Raw genomic sequence first — 23,617 nt, 5'->3', positions numbered from 1 at the left:
GCAGCATTGAAAATAATTGGTAAAATAGTAATGGGTTAAAATTAATAATAATTAATGCAATAATTGATAATTAATAAAAAACTGTCTTTTTAACCCAAAAAAAATAAATAAAATAAATAAATGTTAATGTATAGTTGTGCTACTAAGTATACAAAGTCATATCATTTATTCAAGACTTAATAGTATTGATAAATCATTGTTTAATTTAATAATAATTAATGCAATAATTAATTTAAGAAAAGCTAATTATTTTACCCAAAGTTTTTATGTGCCATGTATATTGCTGCTTATGGACTGTGATGACACATTTCCACAGTTATCAGCATCGCAAATAGTAAAGTTTTGAATATTTTCTTTAAAAAAAAAAAAAAATAATACACAATATATTTTTTCACTCTTTTGGAAAGTCATGGAAATGCTATCACAGATTTTTTCCTTTGCTTTGAGAGCAAATGCAAATACAAAAATTATATTTGCTGTTGTCTCCCAAGTTTACCCAACTATGACGACTTCCGCTTCTGAGAACCCTGGAAATTTTGAAAAGCGTCCATTTTCCTTTGTCCCTTATGAGTGTGTGTAGGTGTGTTGGTCATGGTCTGAGGGTGACAGTCATTTACACTGGGTTCTGGTGTGAATAAAAGGTCTGGGTGGAGCTTTACATCAGATAAGTGGAGCGACTACTCAATTCAGGCCAACAGCTCCTTCAGAAACAGCAACTCATTAGAGCAGCGCGGAGACCAATCAATACAGCCATTAACCAAGAGCAGCCCTTGAACAGGATCAAACCTGCTCAATTGGTCAGCATTGCTACACTCTGTGGTCGCCCCCCTGCTTCACTCTCTTTCGAAATTTCTATCCCTCTCTCTCATATTGATAAATCACTTAACTTCATCTGTTTATTACTAAAGGACTGGTAGCACTCTCTCATTATTGGACCTTTTTGCTGGAGTGAATGAACAGTGCTCTCTTCCACTCTCATTACCCACAACTGAGGTGCCTAACCCCCAATCGCTCCCCGGGTGCCACAGCAAAAACAGCTGCCCTCTTCTCCAGGTGTGTGTTCATGGTGTATGTGTGTTCACTACTGTGTGTGCACTTGGATGGGTGAAATGCAGAGCACAAATTCCGAGTATAGGACACCATACTTGGCCACGTGTCACATCACTCACTTTTTTGATAAGTTTGTGTTTGGCAGTCTTCAGTATCAAATGATCCTATTTTAAAGGGGTCATATGATGCTTTTTAATGTTTTCCTTTTCCTTTAGTGTGTAATGTATTTGTTTGTGCAAGTATTTGATCTGCAAAGTTACAAAGCTCATAGTCTCCCACAAAAGGATGTATTCTAACAGAGAACACTGATCCAGACCTGCCTAAAAAAACTCTATCGAAGTCCAGATATTACTTCCTCAAACTTCTATGTCACAGTGTGAAATATTAGCATAATGACCACCCAAAGGCATATGCAAAGAGAGAAGGCGAGGCTTCAGTGAATTGTAGTGTTGTCATCGTGTCGCAGAAATGCTGTGTTTGGATGCTAAAGCAAAATTGCTTTGTTTGGCCTTCTGAAAATGGATAAAATTTGGAATCAGAGGTTAAGATTTATTTATAAAGTTGTTCTTGAGCAGTACAACCCAAAAGTTTACTTGTGCACAGCACATTTTACAGCTTCCTGAACCTTGGAAAGTACAAAGCCGGCTATATATAAGGAATACTTACCACTGTGAAATGTTCTGCTCAAGTCGTGCTTGCAAAGATTGATCGGCTTGATCATCCGCATTTTCAGAATCTGACTTGGGCTCGAACTGATATGGTAAAACCAACAACATTATTAATTGTGTGTTTACAACTGCTTACAGCCTTGGTAAAGGGTGTTACATTTCCGACACAAGCTTGAGGTGTTTGGCCAATCACAATGCACTGGGTCAACTGGCCAATCAGAGCACTCTGAGCCTTTTGGAAGGATGGGCTTTGACTTTTCAAAAAATACAAAAATATACAAGTAAATACAATATATATATATATATATATACAGTGGGTACGGAAAGTATTCAGACCCCCTTAAATTTTTCACTCTTTGTTATATTGCAGCCATTTGCTAAAATCATTTAAGTTCATTTTTTTTCCTCATTAATGTACACACAGCACCCCATATTGACAGAAAAACACAGAATTGTTGACATTTTTGCAGATTTATTAAAAAAGAAAAACTGAAATATCACATGGTCCTAAGTATTCAGACCCTTTGCTGTGACACTCATATATTTAACTCAGGTGCTGTCCATTTCCTCTTATCATCCTTGAGATGGTTCTACAGCTTCATTTGAGTCCAGCTGTGTTTGATTATACTGATTGGACTTGATTAGGAAAGCCACACACCTGTCTATATAAGACCTTACAGCTCACAGTGCATGTCAGAGCAAATGAGAATCATGAGGTCAAAGGAACTGCCTGAAGAGCTCAGAGACAGAATTGTGGCAAGGCACAGATCTGGCCAAGGTTACAAAAACATTTCTGCTGCACTTAAGGTTCCTAAGAGCACAGTGGCCTCCATAATCCTTAAATGGAAGACGTTTGGGACGACCAGAACCCTTCCTAGAGCTGGCCGTCCGGCCAAACTGAACTATCGGGGGAGAAGAGCCTTGGTGAGAGAGGTAAAGAAGAACCCAAAGATCACTGTGGCTGAGCTCCAGAAATGTAGTCGGGAGATGGGAGAAAGTTGTAGAAAGTCAATCATCACTGCAGCCCTCCACCAGTCGGGGCTTTATGGCAGAGTGGCCCGACGGAAGCCTCTCCTCAGTGCAAGACACATGAAAGCCCGCATGGAGTTTGCTAAAAAACACCTGAAGGACTCAAAGATGGTGAGAAATAAGATTCTCTGGTCTGATGAGACCAAGATAGAACTTTTTGGCCTTAATTCTAAGCGGTATGTTTGGAGAAAACCAGGCACTGCTCATCACCTGTCCAATACAGTCCCAACAGTGAAGCATGGTGGTGGCAGCATCATGCTGTGGGGGTGTTTTACAGCTGCAGGGACAGGACGACTGGTTGCAATCGAGGGAAAGATGAATGCGGCCAAGTACAGGGATATCCTGGACGAAAACCTTCTCCAGAGTGCTCAGGACCTCAGACTGGGCCGAAGGTTTACCTTCCAACAAGACAATGACCCTAAGCACACAGCTAAAATAACGAAGGAGTGGCTTCACAACAACTCCGTGACTGTTCTTGAATGGCTCAGCCAGAGCCCTGACTTAAACCCAATTAAGCATCTCTGGAGAGACCTAAAAATGGCTGTCCACCAACGTTTACCATCCAACCTGTCAGAACTGGAGAGGATCTGCAAGGAGGAATGGCAGAGGATCCCCAAATCCAGGTGTGAAAAACTTGTTGCATCTTTCCCAAAAAGACTCATGGCTGTATTAGATCAAAAGGGTGCTTCTACTAAATACTGAGCAAAGGGTCTGAATACTTAGGACCATGTGATATTTCAGTTTTTCTTTTTTAACAAATCTGCAAAAATGTCAACAATTCTGTGTTTTTCTGTCAATAATGGGGTGCTGTGTGTACATTAATGAGGAAAAAAAATGAACTTAAATGATTTTAGCAAATGGCTGCAATATAACAAAGAGTGAAAAATTTAAGGGGGTCTGAATACTTTCCATACCAACTGTGTATATATATATATATATATATATATATAATTAGGCCAGAAAGATAGAGCACATACATACTTAAGTATATACATAAGTATATGCAAACAAACATTTTTGCTTTACAAGAGTTTGCTTTGAACATACTGTACTTAATATGCGTTTTTATGTTATACTAATGCCCACTATTGCCCCTTGTGTTAGTGCTAAAAATACAGTGTGCATTATGAATTGACCCTTCACAGGGAGTTTGATTGACAGGCGATCTAACCAATCATAATGCCGAATCCACCATTATGTCCGACAAAGCAGTTAGGGGAGTTAGTAGATTACACACCATTTTTCAGGTTCAAGTCCATCGACGTACTGACGTCTTTCCGCGGTTGAAACAACATTCTTTCTGATGTTTTTTCATGTTTATTTGATGCTATAAAATAACTTTGCGTCTTTGCGAACGGTCAATTGCTGTCTGATGCTTTGGAATGCAGTGACGTACAAAATCATGAAAAAGAAGTGTTTTTTCCCACTGAATTTAAACACAGGCCAAACTCCCTGTAGTCATATTCTCCCTTCTCCATTTATTGTCTAATTTGGTATTGCATTATTTTCACCTTCCCTTTCTATTCCATCTGGGGAAAAAAAGACCAAGGCTCACCAACCTCATTAACACATTTCAAATAGAATTATTAGGAAAAAATTAATAAGTGAACAACAGTTTGTGAAAATGTAATAATTCAGTTGTGCTGCTTAGCTGTAATTCCCCAGGATTTCATTAGGAAGTGTAGAGGAACCTAAGAAGAAAATCACTCTTTTATTTGGCTTCATGCATATTGTATTTTAATGCGTGGTAGTTTTGCACTGGAACGCTGTGATGCCCTCTGCATGTAATACGTCATGGTTCTGCATGTAATACGGGAGGTGAGCGGAGAGAATGTGTGAATAGCGTGGTATTAACGCACAACTCATCTGGGACCTGAGTGCCAAGAGTGTTTATTGTAGATGCAGAAAACCACAGATGGAGTTTTATAGATTCTACTTATGGGCTTGTGGCCATTTACAAAATGTAGAATTTCTTATTTAATGCAGGCTGCATGTTTTAATAGAATTCTTTTAGTTTAGGATTATTATATAGAGGGATAAAATTTGCTGGACAGATCTTAAATATTTGATTGGCACTTTTTCATTTTAAATCCCAGTCAGATGGGTGGCGAGAGCTGAACCCTGGGTGTTTTAAGAGACAGGAGAGGGTAGCTTGCTCTGACCCCTCTGGCCTTTGACCTTCATCTCATCAGGTTTTTTGTCCGTTACTGACAGGAAGGTCAAAGGCGTTTCGCTCCAGCTGTGGCTCATGAGCTGAGCATCAAATTCTTTCCTTCTTGGAAATGTTTTCGTTTCATGTCTCGAAGTTCCTCATCAAAACACTCGCTGGGTAATCTAGTTGGACACGAATATAATGTAACCAGCCAGGCTGTTGTCTCTTTGAATAAATCAGGATTTCCATGTCATGTTTTTGTAGTTATAGCATTTGCTTTTTTTTTTTTTATGGTTTTTATGCTACAGAACTCGATTAACAATCATAACATATTAATACATGCAGCATTGTAAGCTACATTCAGGACAGAAATCACATGAAATGGTCACAGTATTGGGGTGACCCTGGGCCTTTTCCTGTTTCAAAGCATGATTTCCGCAACCCCCAAAACAAAACAAAAATACAGTATATTTTTCATGGGGCCTGAAGCAAAAATGCAAGGAGGTTTGTTTTCCAGTCCAAGTACAGGTTTCCTACTGTATGTAGCGTCTAATAGGAGCCTCTCCATATGGGGGAAGGAGGGGGGACGAAGAAAAAAATAGCTGTGTAGTCTCTGAAATATTTAACCCAAGCTAATTGGAGAGCACTTCCCATTTCAGGACTCCTCAACCTCTGAAAAAAGCAAGACCAGATCAAAGACTTCTGCTCTTTCCCTCAGGATACTGATGAGAGAGAGAGAGAGAGAGAGAGAGAGAGAGAGAGAGAGAGAGAGAGAGAGAGAGAGAGGGTTTTGAAGGAGATGCAAATAGAGGAGGGCAGTACTATAAAAAAGGAGATGTATCCTCAAGAGATGGAGAAAGAAAAAGAGAGAGGGGCATGTGTAACCAGCAGAAAATGGGAGAGAGTGGATGGTGAGGCAGGACAAGGATGGATGTCGTAATGAGATGATGCTTGAGTGTTTTACTTAGAGAAACAAACAGGACAACTGCTATGAACACAAGTCCAACTCATTTCCCTTTGAACAGTTTGATTCAATGAGACGATTCAAAAAACATTTCAGTGTTTTTTTTAGGTTATCAATAGGGGAGTTAATTTAACACAATTTAGTGTGAGTGATAATTTATAAAAACATAATATAACAAAAAAAAAAAAAAAAACGGGTAAGTATGATTTAAAAAAAAAAAAGAAAGAAAGAAATTAATACTTTTAATCAGCAAAGATGCATAACATTATTCAAAACTTTATAAATGTAAGAACATTTCTGTTTCAAATAAATTGTGCTCTTTTTAACTTTGAATTCATGAAAGAATCCTGAAAGATCATGGTTTCCACAAAAATGTTAAGCAGCACAACTGCTTTTAACATTGATAATAATACATAATATCGACCACATGTGCGTTTGTCCTTTGACCTCCATCTTTCCCTCCTTCTACTAGAGTGGCTTGTTTTATTCACTTGCTCAAAGCTGATCCACTGATTCATCATCAACACCAAACACACCACTGTAAGAAAGGAGGTCAAAGGTCGTGGTCATGATGGCCTCAATAGCCAATCATCAGAGCCACGTTCTTATAATATAGAGGCAATCCTTTCACAGGTCTTTGGGCATTTTTGCAATAGATCCAGAACTTAAAGTCACATCCTCAGTCCTCAGTCGCATCCATCCTCCCCCACCCCCCCATACAGATTGACAGCTGGGGCTAATTTCATAATCTGGCCGGCCTGCCCAGCGCTGCCTCCTCAACTTTACATGGTCAGTAAAAAAGTCAATACAATGCTCATTTGTAATCGGTCTCCTGTGCTGCTTTCATCCCTGCCTCATTAGAGGAACCCAAAGCCCAAATTTCCTGCCAAACAGCAGCAACACACAAGTCTTTCAGACACTGTCACCACAGTCTGAAAGACTTGTTTTAAAACTTATTAAATTCCCATTCATGTCATTTGTACTGTAATAACCTGGTTGCGCTGTACTGAATGTTTTTGATTCACTTAAAATAACCAACTAATAGGTGTAATTTGTTGAATCCATATACACTGGTTGCACTGTGTGTTTTTGATCCACTGAAAGAACCTGCTCAAAAGAGTCATTTGTTTGGGGATCCATCTACACAGGTTGCACTGTAGATCACTAAAAAGAACCAACCCATAATAATCATTTGTTCTGTAATCACATTACACTAGTCATGTTGTAGATTCAATAGTGGTGTTGTGCCACATCTGAATAAATTGTGCAGAAAACTCTTTCAGAGTATTTTACAGGGTCATCGCTAGCCGCTGTGCCCCAGTAAAATATAATAATTTTCCTGGTAATATTTCAGCAATCATGTGTTTTCTATTGGCTGTTTAGATCTAGTGATGCCAGATTCGTCAAGTTTGATCTAATTGATCAAACAGATTTGCGATTGTCATTCTGATTTTAATTCATTCAGATAGTTCACTCATGCACTGAATCATTTGCAGAGCATGCTAACATTAGAGATATTAGAGATACCTGGGAAAAAACTTTAATCACATGGTTATTGCCATGCCAATGTCAGCCAAATGAGCAGTGCTGTTTTCCAGCTGTCTGCTGTGGCCCATGTAGCAAGTGATGCTGTTTAGTTCGTTGATAGAACAGAAACCTTGTCATGAAACTTTGAAACAGAGTCATGACTTGATTTCTTACACCTGCTCACTATCTTCAAATAGTGCAATGGTGAAAGAAAGTGCTGAGGTCAGCCACCCCCAGCTGTACCTGTTTGAAAACGGTGCTGATCCGCCATTAGATGCTCATCTCTTGTGGCATGTCTGAGCGCCCTCAAATAAAACTGTGGGCCGGGGGTTTAAAGGGCCCTGTGACAGCAGGTGTTTGTCCTTGAGTGGTGTAGCACGGACAGCGCCGGTGTGATCGGACCTCCCCTAACCTTAAACTGATTTTCTCAATGCTACAGAATCCGCATGTAATGTTTTTATCCGCTTTCTCCTTCCTTCCGTTTCCTCCCTCATTGTCTGACTGGGAGGAATTATGTGGGAGATAATATTAGGGTTCTGCTGTTTCCCCTGGGCAGATACCTATTTCCAGATCTTTCAGAGGGGTCGCAATTCATGCAGAGAAGGAAAAAAGGCGTCCTTGTTTCAGAAATGAGTGTCTTCCTGTGTGAGGAAATATTTATTTGCTGCGTACCCAGCAGAACATCCTCTCAGGTGTTTGTGTGTGTGCCCGCCTGACCCAGAGAAACTTGAATGACTGGAGAACTTTTAGATGCCATGTGTTGAGCCTCTATTAGCAATTTAAGAGTTCTGAGACTTTCATACAGTTTTCTAGCTAGTAATAGCATTTTTTAATCTCCCACAATGCCCATTGAGGTCCTGTTGCCTTCTTAAGTAGTATTTTATTGGACAGCTTTTACTTAGTAATATATTGGCGTGGTATCTGTACTTTTACTTGAAGGATTAGTTCACTTTAAAATGAAAATTACCCCATGATTTACTCACCTCAAGCCATCCTAGGTGTATATGACTTTCTTCTTTCAGACGAATACAGTTGGAGTTATATTAATAATCACCTTGATGCTCCTGAGCTTTATAATGGCAGTGCACAGAAACCACCTGTTTGAAACTCAAAAAAGTGCATCCATCTATCATAAACATACTCCACATGGCTTAACTTGTTAAATATGGATATTTTTCTTACACAAATGCATCACTTCACTTCAGAAGACCTTTATTTACCCCCCGGAGCCATGTGGATTACGTTTATGATGGATGGATGTACTTTCTTGAGTTTCAAACAGGTGGTTTCCATGCACTGCCATTATAAAGCTTAGGAGCATCAGGGTGATTATTAATATAACTCAGATTGTATTTGTTTGAAAGAAGAAAGTCATATACACCTAGGATGGCTTGAGGGTTAGTAAATTATGGGGTAATTTTCATTTTAAAGTGAACTAATCCTTTAAGAATAGAATTTGTGTACTTTTCCACCACTGGTTATGACCAACACAGGCTCATTGGAAATACGCATACTCTACAATTTTTCAAAGCTCCACCTAAAAAAATGAATGCACCTAAAATTTGAATGCGCCTTTTTTGCATTCAAATATGGATTTTTATTTTAAGTTCAACGAATATTCGAAATTCGAATTGTAATTTCACAGCTCTATATCTGATGTAATTAATCCTTGCCTGATTCATGCTCATTTGTTTTATGGTAAATTGAACACACTTTTAGCTTCACTCACTGGATATTTCACTTTGAAAGTGTCATGAATTGTGCAAAAAGGCAACATATTATAATTTTGCAGAAACGTCACCTGGCACATTTTTCCAGTAAGCCTAGATTGGTTGTGACAGTTTGTTGAATCACTTTGTTAGATTTGAGGTACCTTGTTGCTTCTGACCTGACTCATAAAATTAATTTTAAATAGGGAAAATTTGGTTAAAAGTACTAATCAAAATATTGTTCTTGCTAATTTGTGCTGGAACTACTGTTCCAAGGACATGTTTTCTCGCAGTACTGGTATTTGTTGTGGTGCTAAAATTGTCTCGTTGTAGTGGGCAGATTGAGACATATTCTTGGAAAGCACACAGTGGGCAGCAGGCTCTCTCCATGCACTGATGACACACAACACCATGCTCAATTAGCCCTACAGTTGGCTTAATGACCGCTGAGAGTCAAAGACACAGTTTCTGCATGATTCAGGAAAGAGGTGTGAACCTGGACAGAGAAAAATGTTGCCCAGTTCTCTGGGATTTCCCTTCCAGTCCTCTGCTCAGGGTTTTGGCGTGAGTGATCATTGCTGTTTCACACCACTGACATTTTAAATGCCAAAAACATCTATATGGTTATTGATTAATAATTAATATAAATATATTTCTTTAATAACTTAAAGGGTTAGTTCACCCAAAAAATTACATTTCTGTCATTAAGTACTCACTCTCATGTCATTCCAAACCTGTAAGACCTTTGTTCATCTTTGAAACACAAATAAAGATATTTTTGATTAAATCCAAGATCCAAGAAATCCAAGGTTTTTTTGTCCTCAATAGAAAGCAGCGAAATTACCACATTCAAGGTCCAGAAAAGTAGTAAAAACATAGTTAAAATAGTCAATGTGACTACAGTGGTTCGACCTTAATGTTATGAAGTGACGAGAATACTTTTTGTGCGCAAAAAACAAAACAAAAATAATGACTTTATTCTCTCCCCTGTCATTCTCCTACGCTATTTTCGTTACAGCACTTCCAGGTTCTATGTCAGAACGCCGACTTAGTATTGGCCAATGCCTGTTCACGTGAGCAGCACGACGCATGCGTGTGATGCTATTGCAGGAGCCGGCCAATACTGAGCCGGCATTCTGACGTAAACATGGAAGTGCTGAATTGCGTTCACTGCATCAACTGCGTCTGACAGGGTAGAGAAGAAATGGTTGAAAAAAGTCATTACTTTTGTGCATAAAAACAAAACAAAAATATTCTCGTCGCTTCATAACATTAAGGTTGAACCACTGTAGTCACTTTGACTATTTTAATTGAATGATGGTAATTACGATGCTTTCTATGGGGGATAAAAAAAAAAAAAATGTCATTTTTGGGTGAACTAACCCTTTAAATATGAAATGCTTTTTCTGTTATGTGCAAATTTTAATCTCTCCATTACAACTCTGAATCTTTTACACACTTTTAGTGTCATTAGATTTAATTTTTGTTGTTGTTGTTGTTGGAAATGGTATATATATATATATATATATATATATATATATATATTTTTTTTTTTTTTTTTTTTTTTTTTTTTCTTCAAAACCATAGGAAACCAACATGAAAACACTTAGAAATATATATATATATATATATTTCTAAGGTCTTGTCACACATTTTAAAATGAGATGACCCTAAATCAGCAGGGTCACCTTTAGAGATTAAAATTCTTCAAAAATTGTGCTCCAAGATGATGTTTAGTAGATTCCATTAAAAACATATAGTTAGTTGTCAGACATGTTTAACAAGCACAGCATTGAGTTTCTTTGTCTTGATGGACTGTTGTACCTCTCCATTATTTGTGAGTATTTTCGTGGCCAAGAGCAGCTTGCAGTGAGCTCAGAATGACGTTTCCTTAGAGATGAGAAAATGGACAGATGGAGGGTTTGGATGCTGTTGGCTCAATTAGCACACATTTCAGTCCCGCTGCAGCTCTCTGTTGCGGACAGCCAGTCCCAACCTTTTATAATTATGGGGTTCCAGCCAAACAAGGGCCAGCCTGAGAGATCACTGAGCTCCTTGCAAAAAGAACTGCCATTTTTTGATGGAGCGTTATTCACGCCGAATGGCGTAGGTGTTAAATACTGCAGTATGGGGTGACCCACCGCTGATTGTCTTGAGAAGAACAACTCTTCTCCCTGACTGCGATTAGCACCTCCCTTTGGGATATAGACTAGTTCAAGCAAGCCCTAGGTTGGATAAACAGGTTCATTCAAGTCTTGCTGTCAAGTGGCAGAAGGACCTCAGCCATTGTCATTAATTTGTTGTCTGGTGTTAATGCCGAGGGGAGATGGTGAAGCTCTGGGAATTATAACTGCTCCCTAATAACCACAGAGCAGGGAAATGATGTTCCTGACCTCAGACCTCTGGAAAGCCACTGGGATCACCTTGCTATGATTAACACAGAAGCTGAAATTCACAAAGGAGTCTTGACTAACAAAAAGAGTTAAATGTTTCGCTTCCTTCCTTTCATTTGTCCGTGTGCTCCTTACTTCTGTCATCCCGAATCGATGGGTAAGTCTTGACTGTCACTCTCTCAACCAGCTTCACAGGCTTCAGAGCTGGAGGTCATGGCCCCCATCGATCCGTCAGCCTGGTTGCCGTCTGGCTTGCTGATGGATTCGTTCCCCCCAGCTTGGACGGCTAGCGCAGGCTTCTGAGAGAGAGATTTGTCCCTAGCAAGCAACTTCAAGCTTGTGTTTAGCTGTAGCTTTAGACTTCCTCTGTTAGCTCTTATCTTAGTTGTTCTGTTCCTTTTTTCTTCTAAACAGATCTACACTAGTTTTTAATCAATGAAACACAATTTTGTTTGTTTTGTTTGTCACAAACACTTGCTGTCAGCGTGCCAAAGGTGTGTCAGAATCAGTATCATGTGGTATCATGTTCAAACCATAAAGTGCATTGTTGTACCATGCTGGTGCTCCGCCTAGAAGGGTTCAGGGAGAGTTCAGAAAGGTTGGACTAGATCTAGACATTGTGCGACTTTGTGGTTGGGTTTCATGTAGCATGTGGCACTGAGCTGTAGTGTGTTACACTGAAGCTGATCTGGCTGTCTTTATTTCCCTGACATCCAACCCTCTCTCACTCAGCTTAACCAATAACAGCTGACAGCTGCTGCATATCGAGCCCTGAAGAGTTCTGAAGGGTGAAAAGTTTTGATTTCGGTAAAATTTTGGGGCGGTGCTTTAATTGCTTGTATTTTAGTTTGTTGTTATGGGAAGAGCGCATCTAATGTGAGTTGGGTTTCCTTGTCAAATCTTCACAGTATATTTCAGTTTTTTTAAATAAAATAAATTGAGTACTCATTGTACTGAGCTATTGATACTCGGAAGGAAAAATTGACAAAAATGTCATTCCCTAGTGTAGACTCGGAATTGGGAACACGTTCCATTCACCCCCTTTTACTCCCACCTTCTCTGTCAGTGTCACTTTACTGTGCCGCCTGCTCAAAATGGCCAGAGTTTTGCTTTGATCCAGGCACACCTTTGATTCTAAAAGCCTTTACAGAGCAGTATTACGAAGGCAAACAAGAAACGTCAGAGCAGGCAAGTAGAGGTGCTTGATAGTAGTGTGCTGTTGACAGGAAGAGCCTTAGCACATTTTCTTGCCTTCTTTTACCCCTTTTGGTGGTTCTTGGCTGGAAAAATTAGCTTCACACCAGCCCCTTAATTCTGCTGGTCTCGAAACAGCAACTACTAATGTCAGTGACCAGGTGGTGGGATAATATCCTCACCACATTACTGATGCAAAATAAAACTAGATTGTACTAGATCACTCCCATTACAATCAATCTTCCAGCTAGATTGGAAGCACCCTGTGCACTGTTGCATGCTGTTGCATTATAACACTACTCCAGAATCAGTCTAAAATACTGCTGCTGGGATTTGTTTTTGTTCCTTTTTAATGAGGATCTCTTGTGCTACAGCTCTCCTCATGTGTCTACACTGTCTGCCAATATTTGGTAGAATTCAAGACACTCTTCCTGGTTGGAACTATTGCTAGTTGCTTGGCCTTATATACTTTCAATCCTTCATAAATCTGTCTACACCAGCCCAGCCACTTTATGTTTCTAATCCCTCTTTCCCTCCACATGAAGAGATTCTGCTTGATCAGGTCCAAAACCACCATACTTTGTCCTCACTTGTGGAACAGTGAGGAGCATCTCTGAATAAATGGAAAACTTATTCCACTGCTACCTTCCAACAAATCCTGAAGACACATATCTTTAATATTTGTTTGCAACATATCTCAAATGGATTACTGTACTTGTTTCAATCCTGCTAATTTTATGCACTGCTAAGATCTGAGTGTGTTGTAGGACTGGGTTAAAAAAAAGTTGATTTCTCAACTTTAATTGATTCTTATTTTGATGAACTGATATCAATGCTTAAATCCCAAGAATCAATCATTTAATCTATGCTGTTTTCTGTTGATGAATGAATAAAACTTTGTTGCGTGCCTCCCATCCAATAAATCGCAATAAGCTTTGTGCTTTGTCACTTTTGAAATGAAACAATATCTCAGCTTTCAAATTCTGTCAATTCTATTATGAAATTCAAACAATAAATATTTTGATGTCTTAATGTATGTTTAAATAAATCAGTCATGCTTTTATGAGTCACCTATATTTCAAAAAATGAGTTGTGAATTGAAATCAAATCATAAAATTTGTGTCAATACCCATGCCGTTTTCTATGGTCAGTTGCAGGCAGTTTCGTAGTTTCCCTTCTCCCTATAGGGGCATTTCACATGCTTGTCAAAAGATTGATCCGTCAGTTTCTGTTAGTCCCACCCAGGATATAATGGTAAGATTTGCACGTTTGTGGAATGTGGAGTTGAATTTGAAAATTGTGAAGCAAATATCAATCAGTTGATACATTAAAAGCCTAATTTGGATATATATTTGGATATGTACTGCTGCAAGAAACCAAGCAATGAAACCGCGCAATTCCCATAACTCACATCCCAGTGTTTAACCAGAAGTCATCTCGGTATATTGCAGTATTGCAAAGGTAAGTACAAACATTTATAGTGTAGGCTATAGTTAAAAGATTTTAAACATTAATTCATATTGTTGCTATCGTGCAGAAACCTCGTATCTCCAAATTTCGTCGTTTTTATTTTTATTTTATTTCATAAATCATTACTATTGTTCACCTTTTACATCTCTCTGTGGGTTTTGAAATATTTAACCAATAATAATAATAATGAATAAAAAAGTATTAAAAAGAGCTTATGACTAAACCTCGTAACTCCATTGGCTCTTCAAACTTTCACTCAGACCTCGTAACGCCTCTATCGTGAATGAAGTGCCTCACGCTGTTTGGAAAGAGATCTCTGCTTATTTACAATATTAGGTAAATAAAGAACTGATTGTTTGAAAAAGTACAGCATTTTCTTTACTCAAGAAACACTATATAAAAACTGTTTTATGTGTTTGAGGAGCAAAGAAGAGTGTCTTAGTGTAGCATATCATACTCTCCAAATAACCTGTGTTTAGCACTTCATCTTTAATAACATGAGATATTAATGTAAAACAAACAAACAAAAAAAACAAAAACAAACTTGAGTGTCCGCATAGCTACAGTAAACTTTATAACCTGTAAGTTGCTGAAAACTTTCTGCCTCAGATGCGGCTGTTAATGACGGACAAAGCATGCATCTCTGATTTTATCCGAAATGTGCTGGTCAAAAACCTCATAACTCCATTTGAACTTGATTTTGGTAAAATGTAAATAATATAGTCTCACGTGCAAGTGTCTGACCATATATAAATTCATTCATTCATGTAGGTTATTTCTTATTTGCTGTTTTGTAACTTTGAACTTGAAACTGTGCTACGTTTTTTCCTGATAATTTGGCATGCAGTTTTCATACCCGATACAATTATAGGATTTGCCCACCCTGTTTTATGAAGGCCCACCCAACATTTCTGGCTATGACCCTGATTGTATTACTTTTTACTTGGTTAAAATGTTGACGTTTTTAGTGTCAATAAATTTCAGTCTTTCTTGAAAAAGGTTTACAAGTTTTTTTGTTTGTTTGTTTGTTTTTTTAAACCACATGAAACCAACATGAATACAAATAGCACATTTCTAAGAACTTGGCACATGTTTTTTTTTTTTTCTTATATGTCATTGACCCGTGTGTACAATACCCTGGACATGTGTTATTTTAACAGTAATGTGATATTGTTTGTAATCATGGTAATTTGAAATTATTACGTTGTATTATGTTTTATTTTTGCTGTAAGGCATAGCTTAGCATGCAGCAGGCATTCCCATCCTATCCCAGGAATAGCCATTAACATGATTTGTGCAATTTATTGTAAGGCAGTTTCGTAAGCATCTGCTAAGAACATAAATGTAAATGTAGACGTGTCATGTACAAGGTCATGAAAAATGCATTACTTCTGTCGGCTAAGCACTCGCCCTTTTCATCAGCGTTGGCCGCCTCAGTGCTCTGTAAGAAATATAAAATAGCCCTTGAAAGAGAGGGGCCCTATTTTCTCTGGCTCAGATTTTTTTAGGTAGTTTACATATCCTTTCCATGCATTTTCCTGTTCGCCTTTTTTTGTGACATGATAAACCGCTGATCTCGGTTCATTACTTTTCATGAAAAGGTTGTGCCCTGTGATCTGACCGCAAACAGAAATCAAGGGGACTCCACGGGGATCTGTTCTCACTGTTGTCACCTTTTACAAAGAAAAACACAACTAATGCATGACTGCTACATGAAAGGGCAAGAAGAGGAGGATGAGTCTAGTGACAACAGACGTATCTCTTAGCCAAGTCTGTCATCTCGTCACTGTAGAATAGTGTTTGGAAAAGAAAACCTAAGCAGACCTTGTTGGGATGGCGGTGGGGGGTGTAGAGGATGGGGATCCTGGGAAATGGGCGGTAGTTGGGGCTTGGGTTACTTGTGTTTTGGCCCTCTCCACCCAGGGTGCTGCACCGCACTGCCACCGTCTTCTACTCCTGTGGGCGTTTCAGACACACTGATACAGTCACCTCAATAGGCTCGGGTTTCCCGTTTCCCCACTGGCCGATGCAGGCTGCAGATAACTTTGTCTCCATGCTTGTATCTTTTATCTCACATCTGGGAGTCTTGCCTGGGAGCTGGATGGTGACTACACTACCTGCTTTGTCTTGGCCCTTGTCATTACAAGGCTCAGGTTGCGGGCGGAGCTGGCAGACCTCCACCTGAGCCGACCCATCGTGCGCACTCCCAAACATGGGTTTTTTTAGGGGTGTGGCCTACATTACCTGGTGTAGGTTAAAGTGGGGGGAAAACACAGGTCTTGATGACTCTGCAAGTTCTGATGGTTATCTAAGAAATTATCCCTCTGTAATTGCTATGAAAGAATGTTGCCTGAACGTTTGGATGGATTTCACTCCACCTCCCAGCTTGCTGTGCTCGCATGCCCATGCGGAATGCATCCGGGGTTTGCTTGTCCATTAGCTTTCCTATGTGCTGATCCAAATTAGAGATGGAAAAGGAAAAAAACACACTGATAAACTATCCTGTTAAAGTCGGCATGCAGCGGAAGTTGAAATTGTCTTCTCTACTGTGACGTCTATCTGAGTGAAACGGCATCTGAAATGAGAGGGTGGGATTTGAGTTTGTCCTTCGGGAATTAATTGGATCGTTGGAAGTTGGGCATTGCTAACAAAATGGAGGCAGATCTGAATGCCCATTTGCAGTCAGTTGTGGGGGATTTCTCTCCACCAGACTCACGTTACTGTAAGATCTTTATTTATTGAGGATGACGACGATGAGGATGGTCAACGATACTAAACAGTAAGAGAGCACGTGTGAGAGACGAGGACGGTCAGTATGGGGGGCCGCTATAAGTCAATGGTACTAAACTGAGAGAGAGTGCGCACGAGAGGCTGACTGATGGTGCATGTCCGCTGGTGTGGTGTGAGTGGAGAAGAGGGAGCATTTTCGGTTCATTCTAATGGAAGTTAAGCCTCACGTTCGCACATAAGTTAAGCGTGACTCTCAACTTCCGTAGGAATTAATTTAAAAAGGCTCGGGTCGCTTGCTCCAGTGGACACGCAGCCTGACTGACTGACTGAGTGTGTCCATCAAGTTAAGTCATTCATGAAAAAAATTTGTTTGCCATGTCCAAAGAGTAATGTTTTCGTAATATCCTTTCAATGTTTAAGGGTACTGTACATCCCAATGACTGGCATCAGTGGTGGTTAATGCATTGATCTATAAAGTGAAACATCAGCTTTAGCATCTCGTTTTGAGCGGGAGGGGAGGTTAATGTTTTTGATTAAAGATTACGAGTGCACATGAATTTTAAAAAAAGTGCATGGATAAATTATTTATAATTAATACTACAACATTCCATAAAAATAAGGATTGTCAATTTTGATTTCATGGTGACTTTAAATTTGCAGTAAAAAAAACCCAAAACAAAACAAAACAAAAAAACTGGTAGCTATGGTAATAGAATACCGTGACAGTGTTTCAGGGATTATGGTATGGTGTATTGTTGCCTATACATTTTGCAGCTTATAACCTTATATTACATTAGGTGATATATTTACAGTGTATACTAATCTACATGAGCTATCAAAATCTGCTTTTTACCTTAAAATATTCTGATGACCACCATAACAATACAGGTGGTATAGTAGAAAGCCACATGATGAATCAGAGTTCATCATACAGTAGGTAGTCAACCAAAATGCCTGTTAATGCCACGTGTTCCACTGCTGCAAGGCTGTGGTAGTAAATACAACCCAGTCACATGTGAAACTCATTCGCTAGAATTGTAACATTTTCATTTGTAAATGAAGATAAAATATTGAAATAAATTATGGGTAATAATAATAGTAATATAACATTATAAGATTTAACTTCAACTAATTATTTATCATATAAATGCCATATAAATGACTACTGTTACAATGAAATATTACAATGACGGCAGTGCTTAAAGTGTGCTTACTTTCTACTGCACAGTACTAGCCAGTATTTTAGATTATTACACATTAAAGAGGTGTGCATTATAACAGGAAAAAATATAGTCGGAATGCCACGGCTTCAAAAATACAGAAATTTACTGACAGAATCTGACAAAGGTAACGTCTTGGGTAAAGTAAAAAGTCTCACAGTCCTGCTTGAATTAGTTTTAAATAAACTCATACACAAGTTCAAAAATACTAAATTTGCTCCTGCGAATATGAATTCTTTTAACCACAGTGTTTTTCTTAAATTCTCCGGTGACTACAACCATCATTGGAAAGCCAAGGTTTATGCTACTCGCGAAAATGCGCTTTGATACATTCGCCTGATGACTTGTAGAAGTATATGGTTAAAGCGCTACTTAGTAGTCAGATGCTGCAAATGCTTTATTGCATTGCTGAAATGGTTATGGTACTCGTGGTGGCAAAACACTTATTCTGGACAGTACCGTCTGTATGTGGTGTGTCCATAAAACATGGCCAATATTTGAATATAGACCGTGCACAGGGTCATACACACAAAGGTACAAAGCCATCAGGTGTACACACATATTACACTAAAATAATGCAAAAAAAAAACATTTACTAAATAACAGAAAATGTAATAAAAACAGTTCTGGGAATGTCCCTTTACTGTTTTTTTTTCCCCCTCAGTAAATTATTCGCGAATTGATAGTTTTTAATAGCAAAAAACATAAATTTGACAGTATTTACAGTAAAATTACATATAATGCAATGTTTTTCAAAGGGCTTGAATGAAGCGTGTTTGGGTCTAGATGAAAATAATAGAGGATGTAGCACTGAAAGATTACAGTAAACGACCCTGAGCGCTTGTGGTGTAAACTGTTCCTTTCTTTTGGCGCGCTGATCACTTTAATCTGTAGAAACAGTAAAATGCTGCAATTATGTCCTACTGTCTGGATGGAACTAAGCCGAGGTCCGTAACCGGACCATGGTCCTCCAATTGAATACCACTGTCTTACACTAATTAAAGGGTACATAACACACCCAGTTTCTGTCAATCTCATGTTAATCTTGAGTACCTATAAAGTAGTATTGCATCCTTCATATCTCCAAAGAGTCTTTAGTTTTATCAGATTTATAAAAGACAGATACAGCATACCGATTCTTTCCGAAAACTGTCGAGCTCCTGGAGGCGTGCCGTGGGTGGAGCTAAAAAGTCACGACACACACAGTACATCATTGCATTATGCCTGGATAACTTTTGATTCCCTATATGTTCGTGCTGTTTACATTATATGCACTTGAGAGCCGATTGCCAACAAAACACAGACATTTGATGCAGTTTTACGTACTTAGTTTTACCACCTGCACTTCAGACACCGGGATCTTTTACTGCTGGGACCGCTCCATCTTTCTGTTTCAAACGATCTGCAAAATGCAGCGTCGAACTGGGCCTTGTTTATAAAACATTTGTCACCGAAATGGAACAAACAAACACACTTGCACAACTCCGTTGCTGCCCTGGAAAAACAAACTGCATCCACTGTTCCGTTAACACGGTGCAGCGCTTCCGAGTCGTCCCGACGATTTCCATAACCCGAACGAAACACGTCGATGGGCGTGCTCTTGCTATTGCTCTGGTTGATGTGTGTGCGCGCTCTTCTGGGAGAAGTGCCCATATAAGGAATTCAGCCCTTTATGACGTCATACAGGGCCATAATCTGAAAAAAAAAAAAAAAACTTTCTGGAACTTATACAAACCCTGAAGGAGTGTATTTGGCACAGAAATACTCCATCATACGTTCAACTCGTTTTTTGAAACTTTGGCCATGTTTAGCATGAGAATCCAACTCTTTAAAAGTGTAAATAAGTCAGAATACATGATACAGCATTAGACATCCCCTTTAAGTTAACCCTTAGCAGTGGGGTAAAGTTTCCTGAACCATACACAGTCATATAGGCTATGGGTCAAGAATCCAACTACATAGCCAAAATTAGAGTAGCTAGACATCTTTGTATACCTTGTCGAAAAACCAGCATCTACACAAAAAGAAAACACCATCTTTTTGCATTCCGATTCTGACATCCAAAGGCACAAGAAGACATATTTTTCCTTATTTCGTGGATCTTGTCTGTTTTCCTTCACTTGTTACCACTGTTTTTTCTGCCACCATAATGCACTTGCAACTGCAGTGACGTAACTATGACGTCTACTCCCAAATGCTCTATTTCATAAGCCAAAACTATTTGATAATTTAAAGAAATAGTGTCCCTTCAATTAAAGACCATTGTTATGCTCTGAATGTGTAAACCCGTTGAACACAGTCAAGGCTAAACAGCCCACCTGATGGTCCACTTTACCCAAATTCACCCTACAATATTTAGTCAAAATACACAGATCAATTTCAGTGGAGAAAGATATTTTTTTGGAACCAGATGTCTCTTGTCAGGTTTTGGGTTGAAGTTTATAAAAGTTAGCAAAAGTTGGCAGAAGTTAGCAAAACTGCTAATTGCTTATGGCATCCAAAAAAAAAAAAAAAAATGTTTTTGATGTTTTGGGATGATCTCTCTCATGCGCACACATATACAAAAACACATGGTTTATGATTATGGTTTATCATGTTCGTGCTGTTTTGTCTTGTTCTCTTTTTTATTAACGAAAGCAGGCGTTCTGAAAGCCCCTGACCAAAGAAGCCGCAGATTGCACACAACAGCCCTTTCTTAACAAAACTAGTTAGACAAAAGTTAATCTTTGGGTTAGCACATCATGTTGAGGATCTTTTTAAAAAAATTCTTCTCTCAAGAAAAGCATGGAAACAGTGGTTAGTGCTTTTAGGGGAAAGGATTCAGTGCAAGATGTTTGACTGAGTGGGACGATGGTGAGGTGAGAAAGAAAAGAATACATCAAGCCCTTTTAAAAGAAGCCGGGCAAGATGAGAGCGGCGAGTGGATGAGAGTCCGTCACCCAATCCTTCTCCTGCGGGCCGCGGTGGGCTATATAACGTTATTACACTGCACTTTGCTAATGGTGTTAAAAAAGACAAAGAGGGCAGGTCAGGGAGAGTGGGATGGGTGATACACTTAGCTTTAGAGTGCATGGCATTACCATCATTTTCTGTTTGATACCCTCTGACAAACCCAGTCCTTTTTTTATGCCGAGAGGCAGAAACCTGAGAGCAGTGTTCTCAAACTATTTTTTGTTTTTGTTTTGGGATTGACAATTAGGCGGAGGGCATTAGAGTTTGTATGTGTGTGGTTCAGGTATTGAACAAGGAAGTATAAGGATGGCAATTCTAGAAATGTTTGACCTTGTGGGGACATTTTTTGGTCCAAATGTGGAAAACAGCTTAAATCATAATAAATGTTTTTTGAAAATGTAAAAATGCAGAAAGTTTTCTGTGTGTGAACATGGTTTTTCTGTCCCTAAATTGATGTCCCCATGAGGAAACAAGCTTATAAATCATACAGTTTTTTTTTTTTTTTTTTTTTTTTTTTGAAAATGTAAAAATGCAGAAAGTTTTCTGTGATGGGTAGGTTTAGGGGTAGCGTTAGTGTAAGGGGAAAGAATATATGGTGTGTGTGTGTGTGTGTGTGTGTGTGTGTGTGTGTGCGTGTGCGTGTGCGTGCGTGTGTGTGCGTGTGTGTGTGTGTGTGTGCATGCGTGCCTGCGTGTCTGTGTCTGTGTGAGACATTTACAGGGTTTCCTGTATATGCATGTGTGTTTAGTTTTACATGCATGTGTACACGCGTCAGTACGCACGAGTGTGCCCCACTTGCAGAGCATCTTGCTGCGCTCTTGTTTGTTTGTTTGCGATGGTGTATTTTCTAAGACAGGTGTTTACTCACCCCATGATGAGAAAAACAGCATGTTATCACACTGTGGAGAAAAGCACTCACAATCACACTGCGCAGATCCCAGCAGCCCCCTAGAGGAGGTAACATGCAAAGAGAATGGATTTTAATCTCTTTAATCGCAGTAATCTGGTACTATGCCATGAAATCCACATTTTATACAATCTGAAAGAGATTACATATGGTAAAAAGGGTTAACAGTGCACTCAACCTCTCTGTATGTTTTTCATGTTTCACCTGTTCAATTTTAAAAGAAGTCACTTATGTGCACTAAGGCTGCATTTATTTATCAAAAATACAGTGAAAATACAGTATTAATATTATGAAATATTATTAAAAATTAAAATAACTACTAAATAAAAAAGGTAACACTTTACAATAAGGTTCATTAGTTAAACATTAGTTAATGCATTAACTAACATGAACTAACCATGAGCAATACATTTGTTACTGCATTTACTAATCTTCGGTGACGTTAGTTAATGAAAATACAGTTGTTCATTGTTTGTTCATGTTAGTTCACAGTGCATTAACTAATGTTAACAAGATTTTAATAATGTATTAGTAAAGGTTGAAATTAACATTAACAAAGATCAATAAATGCTGTATAAGTGCAGTTCATTATTAGTTCATGTTAACTAATGTAGTTAACTAACCTTATTGTAAAAGTGTTACCAATAAAATAACTTAAATATATTTTATATTTTAATATGTAATTTATTCCTGTGATGACAAAGCTGGACTCCATTCGTACTTATAGTTACTTCCAGCATCACATGATCCTTCAGAAATCAATCTAATATGCTAATTTATGCTCAAGAAACATTTCTTATTATTATCAATGTTGAAAAATCTTTGCTGCTTTATATTTTTGTGGACAATTATAACTTTTTTCAACAGCAAAAAAACTGCATTTATTTGAAATATATTGACCCCAAACTTACCATTCAACTTTTTTGTTGCCAGTGCTATGACTGCTCAAAAAAGGGAAAGCCCGTCAGAGCCAGTAGCTTTCAGAATTATTTAACACTGATTACAGAGTCGAGAACCCCAGAGATGTTTGACTGGATCACGGCTCCACACTTTTTTTTTTCTTTTTTTTCCTTTCTTTCTTTTTCTTTTTTTAAATTTATTTATTTATTTAGCAATTTTTACATACAGTCGAGTGGGTGAACGTGAGTTATATTTGATTAAAATGTCTCTGCTCATAGGATACTTGAATTAGAATTTAATCCTGTTTGGTTTACTTTTTTCTCTCATTTTTGATGAAGACTTCAGTATGGAAACACTGTCCAAAGGGGCTTGGAGCTGCTGTTTTATAATAATGTTTTATAATATACATATTTTTTATTAATATTTTGTCTTATATTAATATAATTTATAAAATAAGTAAATATGTGTAAAATTATAAATGTGTGTGTGTATACAGTATACAATATACAGTGTGTGTATAACTTTTTATATAAATATTACCTCTTAGGGATTGTGCCGGTAATTATAATAAACTTAGAAAGTTAGAAGTGTGCAGGTATACATTATAATTTTTTTCTCTCTTGAAGTTTCAAAATCATTCTTCTTCAAAATGTCTTGTTTAATTCAATGTGTTACTTTTAATTATTTGTGAAATTGAGCAATTTCTGAGTGAAAATTGTTTCAAAGTTTGTTCAAAAACACCAGTTTATTTT

At 38.3% G+C, this 23,617-nt stretch overlaps 1 protein-coding gene across 2 annotated transcripts in view; it reads left to right on the top strand.

Moving 5' to 3' along the window:
- The window catches only part of LOC127522725 (ephrin-A2-like), a 159,364-nt gene that overhangs the window by 91,046 nt on the left and 44,701 nt on the right, over positions 1-23,617 (top strand). The gene's annotated exons all lie outside the window — the stretch shown is intronic.

Source organism: Ctenopharyngodon idella, chromosome 11 (genome assembly GCF_019924925.1).
Source record: "Ctenopharyngodon idella isolate HZGC_01 chromosome 11, HZGC01, whole genome shotgun sequence".
Classification (NCBI taxonomy): domain Eukaryota; kingdom Metazoa; phylum Chordata; class Actinopteri; order Cypriniformes; family Xenocyprididae; genus Ctenopharyngodon; species Ctenopharyngodon idella.
Note: the sequence above shows the minus strand (reverse complement) of the source record. Positions and strands in the feature narration are given on the sequence as shown.